This window comes from Bufo bufo, chromosome 8 (genome assembly GCF_905171765.1).
Source record: "Bufo bufo chromosome 8, aBufBuf1.1, whole genome shotgun sequence".
NCBI classification, from domain to species: Eukaryota; Metazoa; Chordata; class Amphibia; order Anura; family Bufonidae; genus Bufo; species Bufo bufo.
The window spans coordinates 222413232-222424088 of record NC_053396.1 but is presented as its reverse complement, the minus strand read 5'-3'; the positions used below and the strand labels follow the sequence as shown (position 1 = coordinate 222424088).

At 42.1% G+C, this 10857-nt stretch overlaps 1 protein-coding gene across 2 annotated transcripts in view; it reads left to right on the top strand.

Moving 5' to 3' along the window:
- Window positions 1–10857, top strand: part of PCDH11X (protocadherin 11 X-linked) — a 198443-nt gene that overhangs the window by 172963 nt on the left and 14623 nt on the right. The gene's annotated exons all lie outside the window — the stretch shown is intronic.

The following is a 10857-nucleotide window of genomic DNA, read 5'->3' as shown; positions in this document are numbered from 1 at the left end:
CAGAACCTGCTTTGGGGCCCAGCATTCAATGGGGCCCTTCTCCATGCAGAAAAGGGGAGACCATGAAAATCATGAGCTACAGTCATCTGCTGCTGAAGATGATCATATGGTTGACATGGTAGTCCACACTGAGGTTTTGTAGGAGGTTTTTAGGAGAATTGCCCTGCAGGTTTTTCAGCCAAAGCCAGAAGTAGATGAAAAAGGAATTAGAAATATAAGAGGAGGACATGTCCTCTTCTCAGTTGGATCCACTTCTGGCTTTGGCTGAAAAACCTCCTCCGAAAAACTCTGTGTGAACGTATTCTCGTAATGACGTAATGACCCTCGCAGGAATTGGGGACCATTGAAAGAAGAATGAAAATGTCAACTAAATATAGATGTTTATTTACATTTACCAAATAGTTACATTGTATATAAGATAGAAACACGTGGGGTCTATTGTTATTATGTATCCGGCACGGCACAGAGGAACACTGCATCCCCCGCTACCTTATATCGCCGGGACGTGAAACAAGTGAAAGAGATTCGTAAGTTTGTAAGTTTACAGTTAAATTCTGAAACTGATGAGATAGAAATGACCGTTCTGTGTGTATGAAGTAAATCACATCGCGGCGACCAAGATGGTTTAACTACATGTAGATCGGCACCATCCGTACAGGTAACCTTGTTATAACCTTACAGAGCTGGAGGTAGCAGAGCTCTCAGTGTATTAGCGGAGTAGCTGGAGGGATTAAGTATCCATTACGTAGCATAGTGAACTGCATGAGAACTCATCTGGACGGGGACGCCTGCGAGACGCTGTGTGCTCCCTGGTTCTAAAGCAGAGAGGAGTGTGTCGTCACTGCGCAGTGGACACATATTTGTAATCTTGCACATATTAGACCAGAAACTGCCGACATGAAGGCTAGGGCTGCACAGCGTGACAATGCAACATGTGTCTTGAGACATTTATGTTGCACAACATTTTTTGTAATGATAGTCAATGGTGTCGCACTGCGACATGTGACGACTGGTAAACGACAGGTGCACAAAGTCCAACTTGGATGTTTTTTTTGCGATTGCCGTGTCGCAGTGGCAGTGTGTCTCATGTCGAAGTCCGACACCATTGACAAAAAATGTTGAGTAACAGATAATCGCACGACAAATGTCGTTGTGTAGCCCTAGCCTAAAGCTGTAGAAATTTTACGGGTCTTTCACTGATTTCATCTGTTTCTTTCGTATACAGTGGTTCGCAGTGACTGACACTCGGTCCAGGATGAGGCCACTTTCACGCGTCAGTGTTCGGTCAGTGATTTCCATCAGTGATTGTGTAGCAAAACCAGGTCCGGCTCTAAACACAGAACCGGAGCAGATCTTCCCCTCTACCTTATGTCTGTGGAGGCTCCAATCCTGGTTTTGGCTCCAATCACTGATGGAAATCACTGACCGAACACTGACGTGTGAATAAATCCTGCGAGAAGATAAAACCATTTATGAAACAATGTATCACTGTAATGCTTAATTATACAGGCTGACGGAAACATCGAGACCTACTGATATGTACCCCAAGTGTCAGTGTCATTATCCTGTACCCCAAGTGTCAATGTAGTTATCCTGTACCCCGAGTGTCAGTGTCATTATCCTGTACCCCAAGTGTCAGTGTCATTATCCTGTACCCCGAGTATCAGTGTCATTATCCTGTACCCCAAGTGTCAGTGTCATTATCCTGTACCCCAAGTGTCAGTGTCATTATCCTGTACCCCAAGTGTCAGTGTAATTATCTTCTACCCCAAGTGTCAGTGTCATTATCCTGTACCCCGAGTGTCAGTGTCATTATCCTGTACCCCGAGTGTCAGTGTCCTTATCCTGTCCCCCAAGTGTCAGTGTCCTTATCCTGTCCCCCAAGTGTCAGTGTCATTATCCTGTACCCCGAGTGTCAGTGTCAGTATCCCATACCCCAAGTGTCAGTAAGGAGTGTGGGGGGGGGGGGGGGCTAACCGAATCAGGGGCGTGTCCTTTTGAACAGCTCACTCTAAGACAGCAGCACTGTGACGCCCCTCTGGGCACCTTACTGGCTCATTTACATACCAAATAAACTGGATTTTCAGAGGATAAAAACATCTATTGCTGGAACAAAGGCACATCTGGAAATAAGGTACTAAGTGCTATTAGGCCATGGTTTTACTGACATAGCAATTATCCTGGTGACAGATTTCCTTTAAAGCTCTCCTACAGCAGTGAAGATAAATGGCTGCCTTGTTATGGACCTGGAGTAAAACTGGATGTGGAGGCTGGAGGACCTGAGAGCTTTTATTGGCTGATATTGGTCATGTGACCAAGCTTCTATTGGCTAATGCATTTTTTGGGAATATCTCAGGAACGGTACGTCCTAGAGAGCTGAGACCCGGTCTAAAACCTTCCCGGACACCTGATGTACCTGTGTGCCAAATTTTGTGATTGTAAATGCAACAGATTCCTTTAGCGGACACACATGCACACACACATTACACTCAGCTTTATATATTAGATAAAACTAGACATAAACAAAGTGATCGGGTCTTAGTTTAGCTATCAGTTTCACCGATGCTCCGTCGGCTTCTTCAGGCTGACCCAGAGGAGTGGCACACACCAGAATTTACACAAAAAAACAGGAAATGACATCATTAGATTGATGGGTTCAGTCCACAGATACATTTAGTAGCATAAATAATTAAAAGCTGAATGAAACATTGTGCAAATATATTATATAAAGGCAAATAAATAATTGATAGTGTATATATATATATATGTAAAATTAGACTTAAAAGTGCACCAATACACTGTTTCAGTAACAAATTCTAATTAAATAATAGATTATAAAATAAATAATAATAAAAAATCAAGATGGCTGACATAAAGTCATTATTTATAATAAAATGCTCTGTTAAAATAATTACTTATTCTTCTATATTCATTCATCTATAGTAAGTACTTGTGGTAGGAAGCCTGAATACTACTTATTCAGTATGTTCTATGGCTTCATTGAGACCTTCAGGCGAAATATCCAGTAGGATTCTTTATTTACTAATTGTTGGAGTCTATTTTTAGTGTTTGGAGGAATCCAGTCGTTGATGGTGAGTTTTAGAACAGATATATCGCGATTGTGCTGTTCTGTTTCTAAACAAAACTCATTTAAAAAAAAACATAGAAGCAATACAAGTAATGAAAAACAACACCATAGCGTCTCTACACAGCACAATCGCGATATATCTGTTCTAAAACTCACCATCAACGACTGGATTCCTCTAAACACTAAAAATAGTAAATAAAGAATCCTACTGGATATTTCGCCTGCAGACGCTGATACCTGAAGGTCTCCATGAAGCCATGGAACATACTGAATAAGTAGTATTCAGGCTTCCTACCACAAGCACTTACTATAGATGAATGAATATAGAAGAATAAGTAATTATTTTAACAGAGCTTTATATTATAAATAATGACTTTATGTCAGCCATCTTGATTTTTTTTATTATTTATTTATTTAATAATCTATTATTTAATTAGAATTTATTACTAAAACAGTGTATTGCTGCACGTTTAAGTCTAATTTTATATATATACTATCAATTATTTATTTATATAATATATTTGCACAATGTTTCATTCAGCTTTTAATTATTTATGCTACTAAATGTATCTGTGGACTGAACCTGTCAATCTAATGATGTCATTTCCAGTTTATTTTGTGTGTAAATTCTGGTGTGTGCCACTCCTCTGGGTCAGCCTGAAGAAGCCAACGGAGCGTCGGTGAAACGCGTAGCTAAACTAAGACCAGATCACTTCATGTCTAGTTTTATACTAAAATAAAATTTGTTTAAATCTTAGCGCCCCGGTAGTACTGCCATTTCTTTTCCCTAAACTTACCATTGTCCTTATCCTGTACCCCAAGTGTCAGTGTCATTATCCTGTACCACAAGTGTCATTGTCCTGTACCACAAGTGTCAGTGTCATTATCCTGTACCCCAAGTGTCAGTGTCATTGTCCTGTACCCCAAGTGTCAGTGTCATTATCCTGTACCCCAAGTGTCAGTGTCATTATCCTGTACCCCAAGTGTCAGCGTCATTATCCTGTACCCCAAGTGTCAGTGTCATTATCCTGTACCCCAAGTGTCATTGTCCTGTACAAGTGTCATTATCCTGTACCCCAAGTGTCAGTATCCTTATCCTGTACCCCAAGTGTCAGTGTCATTATCCTGTACCCCAAGTGTCAGTGTCATTATCCTGTACCCCAAGTGTCAGTGTCATTATCCTGTACCCCAAGTGTCATTATCCTGTACCCCAAGTGTCAGTGTCATTATCCTGTACCCCAAGTGTCAGTGTCATTATCCTGTACCCCAAGTGTCAGTGTCATTATCCTGTACCCCAAGTGTCAGTGTCATTATCCTGTACCCCAAGTGTCAGTGTCATTATCCTGTACCCCGAGTGTCAGTGTCATTATCCTGTACCCCGAGTGTCAGCGTCATTATCCTGTCCCCCAAGTGTCAGTGTCATTATCCTGTACCCCAAGTATCAGCGTCATTATCCTGTCCCCCAAATGTCAGTGTCATTATCCTGTCCCCCAAATGTCAGTGTCATTATCCTGTACCCCAAGTATCAGTGTCATTATCCTGTACCCCAAGTGTCAGTGTCATTATCCTGTACCCCAAGTGTCAGCGTCATTATCCTGTACCCCAAGTGTCATTATCCTGTACCCCAAGTGTCAGTGTCATTATCCTGTACCACGAGGGTCAGTGTCATTGTCCTGTACCCCAAGTGTCAGTGTCATTGTCCTGTCCCCCAAGTGTCAGTGTTATTATCCTGTACCCCAAGTGTCAGTGTCATTATCCTGTACCCCGAGTGTCAGCGTCATTATCCTGTACCCCAAGTGTCAGTGTCATTATCCTGTACCCCGAGTGTCAGCGTCATTATCCTGTACCCCAAGTGTCAGCGTCATTATCCTGTACCCCGAGTGTCAGTGTCAGTATCCCATACCCCAAGTGTCAGTAAGGAGTGTGGGGGGGGGGGGGGGGCTAACCGAATCAGGGGCGTGTCCTTTTGAACAGCTCACTCTAAGACAGCAGCACTGTGACGCCCCTCTGGGCACCTTACTGGCTCATTTACATACCAAATAAACTGGATTTTCAGAGGATAAAAACATCTATTGCTGGAACAAAGGCACATCTGGAAATAAGGTACTAAGTGCTATTAGGCCATGGTTTTACTGACATAGCAATTATCCTGGTGACAGATTTCCTTTAAAGCTCTCCTACAGCAGTGAAGATAAATGGCTGCCTTGTTATGGACCTGGAGTAAAACTGGATGTGGAGGCTGGAGGACCTGAGAGCTTTTATTGGCTGATATTGGTCATGTGACCAAGCTTCTATTGGCTAATGCATTTTTTGGGAATATCTCAGGAACGGTACGTCCTAGAGAGCTGAGACCCGGTCTAAAACCTTCCCGGACACCTGATGTACCTGTGTGCCAAATTTTGTGATTGTAAATGCAACAGATTCCTTTAGCGGACACACATGCACACACACATTACACTCAGCTTTATATATTAGATAAAACTAGACATAAACAAAGTGATCGGGTCTTAGTTTAGCTATCAGTTTCACCGATGCTCCGTCGGCTTCTTCAGGCTGACCCAGAGGAGTGGCACACACCAGAATTTACACAAAAAAACAGGAAATGACATCATTAGATTGATGGGTTCAGTCCACAGATACATTTAGTAGCATAAATAATTAAAAGCTGAATGAAACATTGTGCAAATATATTATATAAAGGCAAATAAATAATTGATAGTGTATATATATATATATGTAAAATTAGACTTAAAAGTGCACCAATACACTGTTTCAGTAACAAATTCTAATTAAATAATAGATTATAAAATAAATAATAATAAAAAATCAAGATGGCTGACATAAAGTCATTATTTATAATAAAATGCTCTGTTAAAATAATTACTTATTCTTCTATATTCATTCATCTATAGTAAGTACTTGTGGTAGGAAGCCTGAATACTACTTATTCAGTATGTTCTATGGCTTCATTGAGACCTTCAGGCGAAATATCCAGTAGGATTCTTTATTTACTAATTGTTGGAGTCTATTTTTAGTGTTTGGAGGAATCCAGTCGTTGATGGTGAGTTTTAGAACAGATATATCGCGATTGTGCTGTTCTGTTTCTAAACAAAACTCATTTAAAAAAAAACATAGAAGCAATACAAGTAATGAAAAACAACACCATAGCGTCTCTACACAGCACAATCGCGATATATCTGTTCTAAAACTCACCATCAACGACTGGATTCCTCTAAACACTAAAAATAGTAAATAAAGAATCCTACTGGATATTTCGCCTGCAGACGCTGATACCTGAAGGTCTCCATGAAGCCATGGAACATACTGAATAAGTAGTATTCAGGCTTCCTACCACAAGCACTTACTATAGATGAATGAATATAGAAGAATAAGTAATTATTTTAACAGAGCTTTATATTATAAATAATGACTTTATGTCAGCCATCTTGATTTTTTTTATTATTTATTTATTTAATAATCTATTATTTAATTAGAATTTATTACTAAAACAGTGTATTGCTGCACGTTTAAGTCTAATTTTATATATATACTATCAATTATTTATTTATATAATATATTTGCACAATGTTTCATTCAGCTTTTAATTATTTATGCTACTAAATGTATCTGTGGACTGAACCTGTCAATCTAATGATGTCATTTCCAGTTTATTTTGTGTGTAAATTCTGGTGTGTGCCACTCCTCTGGGTCAGCCTGAAGAAGCCAACGGAGCGTCGGTGAAACGCGTAGCTAAACTAAGACCAGATCACTTCATGTCTAGTTTTATACTAAAATAAAATTTGTTTAAATCTTAGCGCCCCGGTAGTACTGCCATTTCTTTTCCCTAAACTTACCATTGTCCTTATCCTGTACCCCAAGTGTCAGTGTCATTATCCTGTACCACAAGTGTCATTGTCCTGTACCACAAGTGTCAGTGTCATTATCCTGTACCCCAAGTGTCAGTGTCATTGTCCTGTACCCCAAGTGTCAGTGTCATTATCCTGTACCCCAAGTGTCAGTGTCATTATCCTGTACCCCAAGTGTCAGCGTCATTATCCTGTACCCCAAGTGTCAGTGTCATTATCCTGTACCCCAAGTGTCATTGTCCTGTACAAGTGTCATTATCCTGTACCCCAAGTGTCAGTATCCTTATCCTGTACCCCAAGTGTCAGTGTCATTATCCTGTACCCCAAGTGTCAGTGTCATTATCCTGTACCCCAAGTGTCAGTGTCATTATCCTGTACCCCAAGTGTCATTATCCTGTACCCCAAGTGTCAGTGTCATTATCCTGTACCCCAAGTGTCAGTGTCATTATCCTGTACCCCAAGTGTCAGTGTCATTATCCTGTACCCCAAGTGTCAGTGTCATTATCCTGTACCCCAAGTGTCAGTGTCATTATCCTGTACCCCGAGTGTCAGTGTCATTATCCTGTACCCCGAGTGTCAGCGTCATTATCCTGTCCCCCAAGTGTCAGTGTCATTATCCTGTACCCCAAGTATCAGCGTCATTATCCTGTCCCCCAAATGTCAGTGTCATTATCCTGTCCCCCAAATGTCAGTGTCATTATCCTGTACCCCAAGTATCAGTGTCATTATCCTGTACCCCAAGTGTCAGTGTCATTATCCTGTACCCCAAGTGTCAGCGTCATTATCCTGTACCCCAAGTGTCATTATCCTGTACCCCAAGTGTCAGTGTCATTATCCTGTACCACGAGGGTCAGTGTCATTGTCCTGTACCCCAAGTGTCAGTGTCATTGTCCTGTCCCCCAAGTGTCAGTGTTATTATCCTGTACCCCAAGTGTCAGTGTCATTATCCTGTACCCCGAGTGTCAGCGTCATTATCCTGTACCCCAAGTGTCAGTGTCATTATCCTGTACCCCGAGTGTCAGCGTCATTATCCTGTACCCCAAGTGTCAGCGTCATTATCCTGTGCCCCAAGTATCAGCGTCATTATCCTGTACCCCGAGTGTCAGTGTCCTTATCCTGTACCCCGAGTGTCAGTGTCATTATCCTGTCCCCCAAGTATCAGCGTCATTATCCTGTCCCCCAAATGTCAGTGTCATTATCCTGTACCCCAAGTGTCAGTGTCATTATCCTGTACCCCAAGTGTCAGTGTCATTATCCTGTACCCCAAGTGTCAGTGTCATTATCCTGTACCCCAAGTGTCAGTGTCATTATCCTGTACCCCAAGTGTCAGTGTCATTATCCTGTACCCCGAGTGTCATTATCCTGTACCCCAAGTGTCAGTGTCATTATCCTGTACCCCAAGTGTCAGTGTCATTATCCTGTACCCCAAGTGTCAGCGTCATTATCCTGTACCCCAAGTGTCAGCGTCATTATCCTGTACCCCAAGTGTCAGCGTCATTATCCTGTACCCCAAGTGTCAGCGTCATTATCCTGTACCCCAAGTGTCAGCGTCATTATCCTGTACCCCAAGTGTCAGCGTCATTATCCTGTCCCCCAAGTGTCAGTGTCATTGTCCTGTCCCCCAAGTGTCAGTGTCATTATCCTGTACCCCAAGTGTCAGCGTCATTATCCTGTACCCCAAGTGTCAGCGTCATTATCCTGTACCCCAAGTGTCAGTGTCATTATCCTGTACCCCGAGTGTCAGTGTCATTATCCTGTACCCCAAATGTCAGTATGGAAGAAAAAAAAAAATCACAGGGAGGGGTGCTCTATGGAGAAGTATCACAGGGTGGATATAGCAGCTAGGTGTGCAGGTAAGTAGAAACGCTCTCCAGAAAGAGTTGAGCGAGCGCAGGCACAACTCTGGGAAACATATCGAACTCTCTGAGGGAGATAACCCGGTAGCTGTAGCACCTCCAAAATGATCCCTGAATTTGAAGCAAAGAAAACCAGGAGAAGCCGGCTTGAGAGCCGCAGGTTACCATCTAACTTCTTTTTTTGCACATGTAACGCGTTTCAGGCATGTGCGCCCCCTTCATCAGACACCGTCAGTGGTTGTGAGGAGAAGTCATTTCCTGTATGACGAGGGGATTATGAAGTGTTGCAGCGGCCGTGGTGAGGGATTTGTGAATATGACTTATTTTATCATTTTACAACCTCTGCATCTGATTTTTGGTTCGGTGCAAATTTCCCCCAATATCTGTTCCTTATTAAACCATCTGCTGAGACAGGAGAGTGATGGGGGAGGGACAGAGATCTGACAGAATAGAGGAGGGCATCGATGTGTCCCCGTCTACCTCCTCCTCTACTTTTCTACAGTTCACCTCTGTAAACCTAAGGGCTTGTGCACTCGGCCGTAAGTGTTTTGTGGTCAGAAAATTGCGGAACCGCAAAACATAATTCCCCGCCGAGTGCATGCCGACTTTTTTATTTTATTTTTACTCCTGCAGAAATGTCTTATCCTTTTCTGCAAAACAGACAAGAATAGGACATGTTCTATTTTTTGGAGTTGCAGTCCCATCTAGATGAATAGGTCTGCAGCCGATCTGCAGAAAAGATGGATCAGATGCAGACTGTAACTACGGCCGTGTGCATGAGCCCTTATCCTGATAATCTTCTAGGTCCACGACAAGTAGAGGCGGGAACCAGGGTCTTATTCTGGTAAAATATTTGAACCCTGGTTCACGTCCATCGTAAAGTGGTAAAAAAAACAAAAAACAAACAAAAAAAAAAAAAACCCCAGTGTATTCTGAATGAGAAAAGACAGCAGTCATCAATATAAGCGGAGCAGTATGGCAGCCGGGCGGATACCTGTACAGGTCAGAAGTTCCTGCAGATCTGCGGGATGATGGTCTTTATAGTCCCTGGTAGGACTGGTTCCCGTCTGTAGATCCGGGCTGTGGAGTTTGGTGACTGCAGATCAGTAGCTGCCATGAGATTCACATTGAGATATAAGAGGCAGGTTGTAGATGATACAGTATATACTGGGACCCAGTATCCCAGTCCTTCGTAGCTCTTGGAATCACATGGGCTTCAGGGGCCGCCACCAGCATCCTCTCCCATCCATCAGTTTTATTTGCATAGTAATTGAAAATCAGGGCAAGAACATCTTGATTTTTATGGAGTATCTAAGAAGGTTTACTGATGATGTGCTGAAGGGCGGCTGGAAAAGATAGAAAATTTACATAAAACAACATTAACTTGTGCAGTTCCTGAGAAGATTTACTTAAAGGGGATGTGCACTAAAACAACTACTTTTTTTCCATGTACCTGTTGCTTTCTGCTGTTGACTGTTCCTGCTTTTATTTTCAGGACCTGCTTTCTTGTTTCATTAATTATTTTTTTTTTATTATAATTTTTTTCATTTTCTATGACAAAGCTTCTTGTACAGCTGCAAGTTCAGAGCTCAGGGGGCGTTCCCTGCCTTCCTCCTCTCTATCCTATTCTTATTGCTCGAGCTTTTTTGCTTGCGTCTTCTCTTTCTGGGAGATAATGCAAATGGAGAGCAGGAAAGAAGTACATTATTGAAAGACTAGATAGACAGAGGGAGCGGAGAATGTCAGGACAGCCAGATCAGACACCAGGGGCTTGGTTTGTAGTCTGCAGACTTGAAGACCCATAGCTCTGCTTAGGAGATGAATACACAATACAGAGGGCTTTATTTCTCATGGCCGGTGACCTGACGATAAAAATGGTGTGCATAGCCATATTCTGACCCGCATATATTTTTTATATTTCCATCTACGGAACTAGGGGGTTTCAGGGGTTATTTTTTGCGGGGCGATCTGTAGTTTTTGTTGATACCATTTTGGAGTGTGTAACTTTCTAATCACTTTTTATTCAATTTTTTGGGGGAGGTGAAAC